This window comes from Squalius cephalus (assembly GCF_949319135.1).
Source record: "Squalius cephalus genome assembly, chromosome: 14".
Classification (NCBI taxonomy): Eukaryota; Metazoa; Chordata; class Actinopteri; order Cypriniformes; family Leuciscidae; genus Squalius; species Squalius cephalus.
In genome coordinates, this window is record NC_137135.1 from 37,056,500 (window position 1) to 37,070,813 (window position 14,314).

General features: G+C 38.8%; 1 long non-coding RNA gene across 1 annotated transcript in view; it reads left to right on the forward strand.

The window, feature by feature from the left end:
• Window positions 1–14,314, forward strand: part of LOC307171614 — a 457,352-nt gene that overhangs the window by 32,064 nt on the left and 410,974 nt on the right. The gene's annotated exons all lie outside the window — the stretch shown is intronic.

Here is a 14,314-nt window from a genome sequence, read left to right on the forward strand (position 1 = left end):
TTATGAAAAAAAAAAAAAAAAAAAAAACTAATAGAATGGAAATGTGTTTTCAAAATGTACAATTAATTTATTGATTGACCGATTGATATATATAAAAAAATAAAGATAGAGGTGATTAAATAACAAACATTTAAAACAACAACATCTAAACAATAAGAAATCTCAAAACAAAAGGGACACATAATAGTTACTCCACCTCCCCAGAAAACCACAGCACCAGTTCCCCACATGAGGCCTGTTGTAGCCTATGGCCCGCTTCACCACCTCTGCAGGAGCTCGTGTCTGAAGCAGGGTTCAATCCGGTCATGAACGTTCATTGCGTCTGTCACGTGACAAATGAACGAAAGACTCGGAAGGTAAAGCAATTATTTATGTTCCCTGTAAATAATTTGACTGCATTATTAGTCCAGTCATTTTAAGCCAAAATGGGGGTCAACCTTGAACAAATTGCAACAGAAGCAAACTCAACTGATGTTGTATCCTCAATATGTCCTGAGTAAGGGGAAAAAAAGTCCCGGAGAATCCCATTAGGGGAAAGTTTCGAAAAAGACCCAAATATATCCTATAGAGCTGGTAAGTCCCGCCCCATCCGCTAACCCCACTGGACCTCTAGGTTGAAAAATCATCAATGCAAGTGAATGTGAGAAAATAATTATTTTCTGGTCCCGTTTGAATTGTGCCATGAATGTGAACATATGATGTCTGTGAATTTTTTATATAATCTTTCGTGTGAAGAATGTTACAATTTAGCGGGTAGAAGTTTGATACGGTTAGACTTTGTGTGAGAGCACTTTGTGGACTACAACTCTTCGCTGCTTTCGACGCGTTTGAAACGTCAACACCACTAGCACACGGACTAGCTCACGGATCCCGCTAAACATGGCTGTGTCTTTGGTGCACTTCACCGCCTTCTTTCAGGGAGAGGACAAAATCGTTGAGGTTGGCGAAAACCACGGGTAAGTCAACTTTATGGGGTGACGTCACATAGGCGACATGTAGTCTTTCTCGTTATGTCTTTTCCACAACTGCTAGCCGAAGAATCATACAATATACTGTAAAACTCGTAACATGAAAGATTATATAAAAAATTCACATTCAACATATGTTCACATTCATGGCACAATTCAAACGGGACCAGAAAATAATTATTTTCTCACATTCACTTGCATTGATGATTTTTCAACCTAGAGGTCCAGTGGGGTTTTACGGAAGGGGCGGGGCTTACCAGCTCTATGCCTATTCATTCTGCTTACGTGAATAGGGAAAAATTTTAACCTTTAGATATCACCATGAAAATTACTGAGTTGATTACTTTAATCAAGACAAACAAAAAATGTATTACAAGTTTTTTGAAATTGTTTGTTAACATGGACAAACGGTGCATAATCTAATTACGTATGTGCTAATTTGCATAAATACCACAACAGATCTAAACATTGGGTATAGCCAGGTGAACATGTCTTGTTGAATCTTGTTGACATATAACAGTAAAATACTTCATGTTAAGGTCTGAATGAACCCATTACGGCTACCCATGAGCATTAATACAGAGAGGCAGGAAGAAGTACTTTAGAAAGCAGCCACTCTCGGTGGAGAGCAACTGCGCTCGACTGCAGAATCCGACACGTGCGCCTTGCACTCGATTTCTGACATACGTCAGCATGATATCAGAGCCAGGCGGACCGCACTCGGCAGATTTCTAACCAGCATGCATCTCTGCGCAGATTTTGCTCATCTCAACATACAGACCCTTTCCAAAAAATTAGAATATTACATGAAATCACACAGTAATTACACAGTAATACCATGGTCATTGAACCAGGTTTTGGTTATTTTGGCAGTGTGGGCAGGTGCAAATCCTGCTGGAAAATGAAGTCAGCATCTCCATAAAGCTTGTCTGCTGAAGGAAGCATGAAGAGCTCTGGAAATGTCCTGGTAGACGGCTGCGTTGAGTGGACAGCACAGTGGACCAACACCAGCCGATGACATGGCTCCCCAAACCAACACAGACTGTGGAAACTTCACACTGGACTTACAGCATCTTGGATTGTGTGCCTCTCCATTCTTCCTCCAGACTCTGGGACCTTGGTTTCCAAATGAGATGCAAAATTTGCTCTCATCAGAAAAGAGGACTTTGGTCCACTGTGCTTTATTAAATCCAGAGTCAACGCAGCCGTCTACCAGGACATGTCCAGAGCACTTCATGCTTCCTTCAGCAGACAAGCTTCATAGAGATGCTGACTTCATTTTCCAGCAGGATTTGCACCTGCCCACACTGCCAAAATAACCAACACCTGGTTCAGTGACCATGGTATCACTGTGTAATTACTGTGTGATTTCATGTAATATTCTTATTTTTTGAAATCCTGTTTTCGTGGGTTTTATGAGCTGCAAGCCCAAAATATGTACAAATAAACAACTAAATACTTGAAATCGTTTAAGTTGTGGGCCCTGAATCTATAATCTATGGAAGTTTAACGTTTTGAATGGAATTATGGAAATAAATAAACTTTTCCATGATATTCAAATTTTTTGGAAAGGGTCTGTATTACCAACACTCGTCTGCGCTTTGGTGGAGGAGGAGGAACTACAAACACTTGTGAAAAATGTAAAAAATAAAAAAAACTACAAAACATGGCGGATGTGCGCGATCGATGGTGAGAGTTTTAGAGAAGTTTAACCTGATAGAAAAATATTTATTTATTGTTGCAGATTGACTGCAGATTAACGTGCTTCTGCATTTCTCTCCGATACTGTAGGAAATGAAATGAAATCTGGAGTATTTTATCTTTGACAAGATGATTGACAGGTCAGTTTGCGTGTAACTAAGCGACAGAGAGCAACCATTAGAGACACAGTTGTATGACGTGATATTGTGTCCCAAAGCTTGTGTACTCTTCTGCTACACACTCAGAAGTATCCACTTTTTCTTCACAAAAAGAGTACATGCTTTTCGGGCGTAGTATAAGTGTGTGAACTGACTCAGCATGAGTGTGGTCTGCCTTGCTCTGATGTGATGCTGACGTATGTAAAAAACACCTCTTAATGTTCATTAGTTTAAACAACCGCGATGTATTGTTCTTTTAAAATGTTTGATTTTAAAACTCTATCATGTTTTTATTTGTATAAATTATATGTGAATATTCCAAAACTCTCTGACAGTGCAATCTCTATATGGATTATTTGATTATTGTCATATTTAAAAAAAAAAAAAAAATATATATATATATATATATAAATAAAAACATGTCTGTAGGCTAATTAAAGTAAACATTATTGATAAAACACGTCTTTCAAATGGAAATAAATAACAAGTACTTTTGGGTGTCTTGTTCATTATATTTATTTTCATATAAAAGCAGCAGAACTTAAATTACATCCAGTTTATCATCAACACAAGTGTGAATCATTCCTCCCCATCACTGCATTCGCCTACTCTCACATACATCACAGGGCTCGCCAAATTTCAAAATCACTGGTAGCCCTTCAGGCAGGCACTCTTCATATCTTGGTAGCCCGAAATGAATTTTACTAGCCCAAATAAAAAGACAATTTTTAATGTAGAATATTGGTTAGGAGTCAAAACATGAATCAAAAACTTTTTCTAAACACAAATATCAACAATTGGATATAAAATAATCAAATTAGAATCATCAATACAAATATGCATCTGGTTCTAACTGAACTGAAGTGTGTGTGACCAGTGTGAACATGAATCAGTGTGTGTCTGTGGCTCAGCCCCCAATGAGGGTATGATTTAAAAAATAAATAAAGGTAACACTTTAGTTTAGGGTTTAATGTTTTATTAACAAGGTTCGGGAGGAGCACGTTCAGATAATTAACACAAGTGGAGAGCACTCAGCAATCAATGGTAAGAGGTGTATATATACTCAGCAGTCTCACCTCATTCCATTGACAGTTTTGCAGCATCCCTCCACCACCACTTCTCCACGCTTCTAGTCCTAAACACTTACATACGGGGGGAGCCCTCCCTCCGGACAGCACGCCATATACGCATTAAACTTATCCATTCAAATTATATGTAAGTGTGAACTCGTGAACATGCAGATGGCAGGGTTTTATCATCACTGAGGTCCCGAATGTGAGGTAGGCTAGTTAGGGGGGTTCAGGGAAAATTTAGATTTCTCTGATCTACAAAGGCCAAAAAATTGAATAACAATAGCTTTAAAACCATGTCACACAGCTGATTATTTTTCTCTCCTCATCAGCATCACACTCTTTTTCTCTCAGAGGACACACCCTGACCTCTGTTAGTTCAGCATCACACTATTTTCTCTCCTCGTCAGCATCACACTCTTTTTCTCTTTGTTTTTCTCTTGCTCTGTCTCTTCCTCTCCTAAAGCTGAGCTTTGACTGATATAGGCTTTTCATTTTTGTCTGTCAGTGAAGAAAGTAAACATAGGGTCAACTGACTGGTTGATTTATGAATCATTTTCTCAGACGCGTTACTGAACGCTACTAGGAAAGCTAGGTAGCCTAACTAAGTTTATTAAATTCATTCACAATATGTACACATTCATTATTGGTCTTATTCCTTATACAGGGCCGTAGACAGGGCTTTATAATCAAAGAGGTCCTACATTTAAGGTTATTAGGGGTTCAAATTTTTTATTTCTCTGAAATGTTCATTTCAAGATGTTTGAAGGCCAAAAAAAGAAAAAGAAATAGCTTTAAAACCATGTCAGCGGGCAGTAGATTATTTGTCAATACCTGCTCTCACTTCTTATCCATCACTCTTTCTTTTTCTCTCAGTCTCCTCATCTTGCCCTGTCTCTTCCCCTCCTAAAGCTGAACTTTTTTAATTTACTGAAGGCTTATAGGCCCAGAGAGAAGGAAATGAATAGTGGAATAAAGTCGTTATCAGTATTCTCGTCGCTTTAGAAACTTAAGATTGAGCCACTGTAGTAACTTGGACTATATTAATGATGTCTTTAATACATTTTTTGATTTAATCAGAAATATCTTAATTTGTGTTCTGAAGATGAGTGAAAGTCTGACGGGGTTGATCAACATGAGGGAGAGTAATTACTGACAGAATTTACATTTTTGTGTGAACTAACCCTTGAACCAAAAAGTTAAAGTTATAAAACTTGCGCAACATTTTCTCAGCAAAGATCTCTCTAAAGATCTGCAGGACCGATGGAGCCTCAAGTATCTTTACATTTCTGCAGTGAGAGACTTTATAAAGAGAATTTTAGAAATTTCATCATGCTTGAGAAAAAGAAATATGACTGTTTGACGTAGTGAGAAATATTCTAAATAAAACTGACTTTGAAGTACAAATTCAGTTTTTCAGCTTTATCTCTATGATGTATGACGTTGGTTATGCCAACAATATAAATGAATATAAATGCCAATGATTTACCCTTTCTGTATTATCAGATATAAGCCAGATTTTATGAACAAATGACTCTTATTAACTGGTTATTTTTATTGAGTTAGAAACACACAGCGCAACCTGTCTTGCCTGATTTATCAACATGGTATCCGTGATTGCGGTATTCTATTATTTTCCACAACATTTCTCCTCATTTATTTTGCCACTGTCACCTCTGGCTTGTTTAGTTCGAAAAACACGAAATATTTCACAATATTATTGATCTGACTGTACTGACGCCGCTGAGACTCTGGATGATCTTGTCTTGCAGTCTCTAGTTTGGTGGATCAGTCTGGTTCCTGCACCTCTAGAGGAAGAACACACTGCTCTCATTTTTGACATTCAACCCGTGCCGTGTGTGTGTGTGTGTGTGTGTGTGTGTGTGTGTGTGTGTGTGTGTGTGTGTGTGTGTCCTGCTTTATGGAGTTGAACAAGAAATCCCAGGAAATCTATCATGGCTCTTTGTCCTCGTTCAGAACCCAGCAATGCAATGTTTGGCACCTCATTCTGAAACACACACACACACACACACACACACACACACCACTCAAAGCATTATATCCACCCAGTGGCGGGCCATGCATTTCACGCCTTCAGTGGTGTCCTACCTGAATTAATAACTTTTAATAGTGTAGCGCACAGAGTCTCTATAATTGTTGTGAAATTGTTGTTTTTATTTTGCGCCGGCAGTGATAGGGTTAATGTGGTGAGTTCGGGAAAGGCCGGGTAGAGAGAAACAAGTGAGTGAGTTCGGCTTGTGTGTTTGTTCAGTTGTTGAGCCTCCCTTGTCAGACGTTACAACATTCGATGTGTGAACAAAACATTCGATCATAAATGTATAAGAAACCCATATTCACCACGGAAAAAACGGGGGCAAAAAAGCATTATACTCACCAAAACTATTGATTATTTTTTACACAATTTCTTTCCTCAAAAATAGTTCAATTGTACAGGTTATCTGTGCATTTCAGTTCCAACAATAAGTCTTTTCTATCGAGGCTAATGCTGAAGTCGAGCCTGTCCCGTCGTGTTTCTGACAGTCACCGCAAAACATGACGAGGTGTACAGCTGACCCAAGCTCTCACACAGATTTTTAAAGAAATCAATAAGATCAGAGGGAATTTTGCCTTCAAAATCAGACATGGCATACATTACAGTCAGTTCTGTTATTACCCGGACAGATCGATAGACTTCCGTGACTCTGCGTTAAGTTGGATAAGGCTGAATAAGGTAGGTTTGAATCTGCTGGGGGTCGAGGAGGGAAAGAAACATTCATTTGTGGGTTGAAAAACTATTAAATGTACAGGAATATATTTTAGTTTACGCAGTTCGCTACAGATGCGGTTAGCTAGCTCTGACTACCAGTAATAGTAGTACGCGCTCTGACCATCCAATCAAAGGACGTGAAAATGCCGACGTTATTGTACGCCTGCTAGATGGCCCCGCTGTAGTCTAATCGAAATCTGATTGGCTGATTAAATCTGACTGATTATCTGATTGGTTCGATTCTGAAGGCCTCAAGGCAGATGTCTTTGGCCATGGCAACACATGATGGCTGAAATATGATTGGATAAAAGCGCTAAAATAAACATACACTACTGGAAGCAGCGCAACCAAGAGAAAAGCTATGAAATTAAGAGAATGGACTATTGGGAATAGTTTAATACTCATTCATGGAAAAAATATATTAAAGTGCAAGTCAGTGATTCTGATAGTGTTTAGGCCAGCAGAGAAGGCCTTGCTGGACCTGATGGCCCACCACTGTATCCACCACTGTAAGAGCAGCTCTCAGGGAACATTATCAGAAATTTCGCTAATAATCGGCAAGGTTCTCTTAAAGTTATGAACAAACATTCTTCAAGTAACATTAATAGAATGTTCATTCAAATTCAAATTTAATTAAAGCTGCAAGCAGCATTTATCGGGGTTCAAGCATTTAAGGCATTTAAGCACATAAGTATTTAAGACATTAAGTTTTATTTCGCAAGCATTTAACCACTGACATCAAAGATGGAAAAGAAAATTTACAGCCAATACAGGCAATTTACCAGGGAAATATATGGTTTTAAATTTACATTTAGTCATTTAGCAGATGCTTTTATCCAAAGCGACTTACAAGTGAGGACTACAGCAAGCGAGTCATCGTGAAGAGGCAAAAACAACGCTCAAAATACAAAGTTCAGGCATTGCTCAGAGTAGCATAAGCCAGACAAGAGAGGATTAAAGGAAAATATATATTTTTTAAAGTTCTTCAACAGTTATAGCGCCACCTATGGTCTGATCTCCATAGAACAATGCATGCTGGTTTAAAATGTTATGTCACATATGCTCACCAATTTTCGTGAAGTTCTGAGTTTTCGTTTAGAATTTATAGACCAATTTTCAGTTAGTAAACATGGTGACGTTTTTTGTGGGCGGAGCTTAGGTGGAGGCAGAACGATCCCTCTGGCCGCTTCACTAACGCTAGTTTGCCAGTTTTGTAAGCTTGTTTTTTTAACAATGACTGGAGAAAATCCGATTTTATCTTAATGTGCAAGGTCATTCACTGTGCAGGACTGCGATTGATATTTGCAAAAGTTAATTTTAACGGACGGAACCAGATTGGCCGACCCGTACACACTCAGTCACTGATGGACGATCTGACAGGATTAGCGTTAACGCTCCGGTTGAGTGTACTGACATCTAACTACACCTGATAGAGAAACTGAGGGCATAAATCTTTACAGTAGATGCCTATAACTGTGCTGAATGGTCACGTACGTACAAGAGTTGTGTGGTACGATCCTAGCCAGCGCCAAGGCCAGATGTAAAAAGTACGGTGCAATTTTAATGTTTTGAATATTTTCTAGAAATAAAAACTCCAGATACAGCATATTAATTCTTTAACTATGTATTTGATTACCCTTTCTTACCAGGTTCTTCAAAAAGTCTAGTCACAATCAATCAAACCGATACAATCACAGATGATTCACAAATAATTTAGAAAACATTATGTGATAAAATTTCTAATTGGAGCCTGTACTCCGTCGATTCTTGCACCCAACAACACAATAAGATGACATTTAATAATAATAATAATAATTTAAGATCCTTATTATGTAGCCGAATCTGTGCTGGATTGTATTGGCCTCCTCCAGTTTTCCTTTTGTTTTGCCACCAGCTAACGCTGTGACGTCACTGTGACGTCGGCTCGAAATTGGTCTATAGGCTTTTGAGTTTATAGTCTAAAGTTTTGAGTCCCATTTTCTAAAAACCCTGTTATATCCTCCTCCTTGTATTTTATAATGAATTAGAAATCATTGTTTTCTAAAAACAACAATGTATATATCCTGGTATTTATGATTATGGGCATATTTGATGTCTGAGAGCTGACAGTGGTCTGGCCTAGGGCTGTATGGTGCTTTGGTAAACACGTGAGAACAGAAAACTTGCTGTTGTGTGTTTATATTCTGGAAGTATCACCCACCCCTAACATGTCAGGAATACAGTAACAGTACTTGCTCATTTTGCTTGGCTTCCAGAGAATATGTATATGTACTTGTGTTGTAATTAAGTTTCTGATAAAAAACAAATTAGCCGTAACGTAGTAATGATCTGTGTTCTCAAGTAGGTGCACTGAAACCTGTACGGAAACTCCCGAGCTGTAGTAAGTTCTGCCTCGAGGCTCGTGGGTGTGATTGCCTCTCTGGAGATGTATTTAAGGCAGCAGTCAGATATCTCTCTCTCAGACTGAAGCTGCCCGTCAGATCCAGTGCTGATACACACGTCTAGGTGAGTGTGTTTCTAATAAAGAGCGTTCGGAGCTCATTTGAAGATCTGTATTTCTGTTCATGTGCTCGTGGGTATAGGCCATTTTTACATGATTTAAGAATATTTCATGAAAAACTAAATTCACTCATAAATATTAAATGTCATTATGTTACCATATTTTTTAAACAGATATGTAATTGTTGTGTAACTTTATAAGCAAGTGGCAAGGGTGACTGCATTCCTAATAATAAAATGACAAGACGATATTGATTACAAAATAAAAGTATTGTAGAAAAGATAAACAAATGAGCTTTCGTTGAAATGTTCAATGCAAACAATAACAGGCACAGCAGCGTACACTTATATGTACAGCACTTATATTTTCTCATACGGCACTTCCTGAACTCTCCGCATTAACCCCGTAGCAAAATTCTTTTTGAAATGTAATATGTAAAATGGCAATGCATTTCTGCATTTAAATGGTAATTTTCTATAAGCCTACCATGTGCATACCATGTTTGGACCAAAATAATAATTCAAATTCAATAATTTAATTTACTTTTGCTATAACACTACTTTTGACAAATAATTTAAACATATATTTTAACGTTTTACAAGTTGCAAAATTAAAATGTATTACAGAAATGATTAGATATGTTTAGCAAAAATTGTAGCAGAAGGATAATTTAACTTAATTTTCCTAATTGCATTTACACTCACAATTAAGACACTTGCAATTGTATTTTCATTAAATGTCCCACAATGAATGTAGCAAAATTCAGTGTAGAAATGAAAATGCAATCCGAGCCGATCACGTCCCCGCCCCGCCCTGTCAACCCTAACCCTAACCCTAACCTAGTCACGGCATCAAGGTGTTGGAAACATGACCACAGAGCTGCTCACAGCGAGGCATTTACTGGCAGATGAAGTGAAGCAAGAACAGAGAAATGTCAATGTTCCTGAAGATTATGCGCATCCGTCAGTGATCGTAGAACCAGTACGTTATTAGAACCATAGATATCGTGAGCATTTCTAGAGCATTTCCCTTGAAAAAGTGTCTGAAGAAGCGCTGAAACACCAGTTATTGTGAAGTCCTGTTTATACTTTCTTCTGGCTCCACCTGCGCGCGCACCTTCCCGAACGGATGAGGCATTTATGCTTGACGCGCTCACTGCTGTACTATTCTTTGAAAGCGTCTCGGAGTAATTTTCCTCTAACCATCAGGAATCAGTGGTAAGAAGTAGTAAAGGTACACACATGAATGTTTATTTTAGTACACTTCACCAAAACACACTTCAAAAGAATTGTGTACAGCAGTAAACCTTAAAATGATTACTTGTGACATTAGAACAAAATAAATAGATGTGAGAATGTAGCCCATACAACTAAATGAACATGTTTTACATATTTTCTAATTTCACTAAACATTTTCATTTAGTTTCGTGAAAATCTTTATAAAACATGGACCTTTATTTTTATTAAAAGGGCTTATGTCTGCCATTGTAGGCTTATTTTGTAAATGTATGCAACTAATTTAGACGCATAAACTGGGTGCCGGTGCGGTGAGATGTACATGCTCGGACAGATTCGGCTCGAAGTCGTGCATCTTCGGATGCGGAGCCGTGTGGAAAATAAAAAAATTCTGTGCACACCGCCACGCGAAATGACCGCATTGGCGCACTCCACCAAACAGTTTACTTTACTCACAGAAATAATCTTAGACTAACTATCCGAGATTATTGCTTGCTCTTTCAGTATGGGTGAATGTTTTTCAGATTGAATTTTCAATTCTCCATTGAATCTTGCTACATTTAATGGAACTACATTGCGGGACATATAATGGAAATTAGGCCTGCACGATACAACAAAATATACGATGTTGTTGTTGAGTATTGCGATAACGATATTTCTTGCGATATAACATTTCCCTAGAGAAATGCTATTTTTATTAAGGTTTTTTTTTTTATCATTTATATATGTAATGATCATACTAAAATAAACAGGTGGGCTGATCTTCAGAAGAATATCTCAGTTTTTTCAGAAGGAGTTACACTTGCAAAACTTTGATTAATGGTTGTCTGTGAGACACTGTTATTGTTACTTGGCATTTCGTTTGCAGTTGTGGTAGATTTGGGCTTACACTTCTTGAAGTCTTCATATCGCTCCCTGAGGCTGAGTTCCAGATGACTGTGGAGATTAGTTTCCTCTCGACGTGGACACAGTTTTCCGGCACGACTTGGTTGACACGCATTTTTTGCGCGTGCAAATTCGTTATTTAAAAAGCACATTTTTGCAGGCCCGCCTATGCCGCGACGAGACAAGAACATCTCAACTTTTCAGAATGCCGCAAGCTCACCGCAGGTCATGTGACAATAACCAACCGATCAGCTTCGGCCTTTCCGTAACAACATCGAAAGCTTGGCCGAACAGCTGATCATAGCTGTATAGGGCGGGTTTTTATTTCTCATCTCCATAAATATATCTAGTAGTGAAGCTAATTCAATGGCTAGAAATCAATGAATCCTTTCCTGATACTTCCTCGTCATCATGGAAAGCGCTCAGCGCAGTTCATGGTTGCATTGCAACGGCAGACGCAAGCGCTTGTGGAAAGGAGATAGCGGCGCGGCCGCCCTTTCCAGGCGTTTTTAGACGCGATATGTGAACGGCCCCTTACACAGTACCTGCATTTGTGACACGTCTTCTCTATTGAAGCCAAATATTGCCATATTTCAGATGTACAGTTCTTTTTAGCCACAGGTTCTTCACTGTTGTCATTTTCCTCGCTTGTCTCTACTCCCGCCATTAGTTTTTATTTTCCACTCTACTCTGAGCCACTAGGTTCCCCTGTGGGCCCGATCTAGCCAATAGCATAATAGCACCTACTGGGGAGGAGGGTATAAAGATAGTAAGGCCACATTTGATTGGTCGAATTTGGATAAACAACCTATGCATGCATCATGCATGCAACACACTTGGCTTGGCACGTAAAATAAATGTAATTTATGCACCTCTCTGCGATACGTATATCCCATATACTATTATCGCGATAACAATCGAATATAATTTTTCGATATATTGTGCAGCCCTAATGAAAATGTAATCGCAAGTGTCTTAAAGCTGCAATCCACAACTTTTCTGGGTTAAAAATGATCCAAAATACATTTTTGAGCAAGTACATAACCAGCCAGTGTTCAAAACTATCTGCTTGCCTTAGCTCGATTCTCCATGCCGAGGCACAACTCGCGTAAAGTTGATAATTCGGCGAATAACTGCAATTGCAGATTTCGAATAGAGATGGCGACAAAGAGGAAAAACTGCGGACTGCAGCTTTAACTGTGAGTGTAATCACAATATCTAATCATTTCTGTAATACATTTTCATTTGAATTTTGCATCTTATAAAACGTTAAAATATATATTTAAATTATATGTTAAAAGCAGTGTTGGAAATAGCAAATGTAAATTATATTATTGAATTTGAATTATAATTTTGCTCCAAACATTGCATACGGTTTGGGTTTTTTGGGGTTTCTTGATCCTGGTTCTTGTCTAGCCATGTGATTACCAGTTTGTCCATGTGCGTCATTGATGTTATCCCTGTCACCTGTTGCCTTGTTAATTAGTCATTATGAGTCTCGTTTCCCTGATCTGTTGTGTGTATTTAAGCCCTGTGTTTCAGTCTGTTGTTAACATTGTATGTTGGTTGTTCTGTTCCTGAGTCTGAGTTTGTGAAGTTTAGAGTTTGTTTAAATAAAAGACTCCTGCTGCATGTAGATCCTCCATCCTTCCCTGCTTCAACCTGCACCGTTGCACATATGCTATGGAAAATGTCAATTTAAAGACAGAAATGCATTGGCATTTTACTAATGGCATTGTCATTTTGCAAATAACATTTCAAATAGAATATTGCTGCCCACATGCCTCCATAAAAGTGCTAAAGAAAACAGCAAATCACAACTATTTCATATATACTGCTGTGCTACACTATAGTGCTATATTTACAGGAGTGAATCGTCACGTGACCTTGACTAATTTAAAGAGTGTGGGGGAAAATAGCTCAAAACCGTCTATAAAACAATTACAATTAACGGCAAACCATTAGATCTGTTTTATTGTTTTATTTATTGATGTGTTATCCTGTGTTGCAGGTTAAGGCAAAATGGAAGGTATTGTTCCCAAGCACAAAATAAAAGGAGTTGATTTCTGTGGATCAAGCTACTACTATTACATCATCCGCTCTGATCTCGGCTGCTATATGAAGGCAGGCAATTTCAACAAAGGGTCAGACCTCAGTATTCATGCTCTGCACCCCTGCTGCCAACATGGAGACCATTACTTTGCTGACTATTACTACTTTTACATCATTAAGGGTGATAAATACCGCAGAGTAACTGACCTGACAGAAGACACTGATTCTGCAGTCTACACCCTTCATCCCAAGTGTCAGGGCGGAGACCATTACCTGGGAGCATTTGGCTTGTTTTACATCATCTTTCAGGGAAAGGGCATTTACAGAAAAACATCAGACCTGAGTAAAAATTCTGATTCTGAAGAATTTCCCCTGCATCCAAATTGCAAAGATGGTCTCTATTACTGGGGTCTGCCAGGTCACTTCTACTTCCTCAAGCCAACCGAGTGGGGAGTTGAATACTACAAAGGGACCGACCTCAGGAAAGATGAGTGCACTGCTGTCTATTCCATTCACCCCGATGTTCTGAACTTCCTGCCAGGCGGGCTGTCCATAACCACTGGCCCATCATTCAGCAAGTGGGATAACATTAAAAGTGTAGATAATGACAGTCCCACACCAGTGACATGGCAAAAGAAAGTTACTAAAAAGGTTGGATACAATAAGGAGAAGATGTCCCAGATCTCACACAACTGGAAGATAGAAGCGTCAGCCACGTTCTCATCTGGAATACTTGCAGAATCAATTGCAAAGTGGCAGTTCTCCTTTTCGGCAGAATACGGAGGTTCAAGTGTGTACACTGAGACTGAAAACTGGAATGAAGAGACCGAAGTGGAAGAGCAACTGTCATTTGAGCTGAAGACAAACGAGTGTCTGTATGTGTGGCAGTACCAGCTGGGTTTCGGATCAAAACCGGTGTTGTTCTGCAAGGATTTGAAGATCACCGATAAGCCGGACCCTCCGACTGAAGTCCCGCTG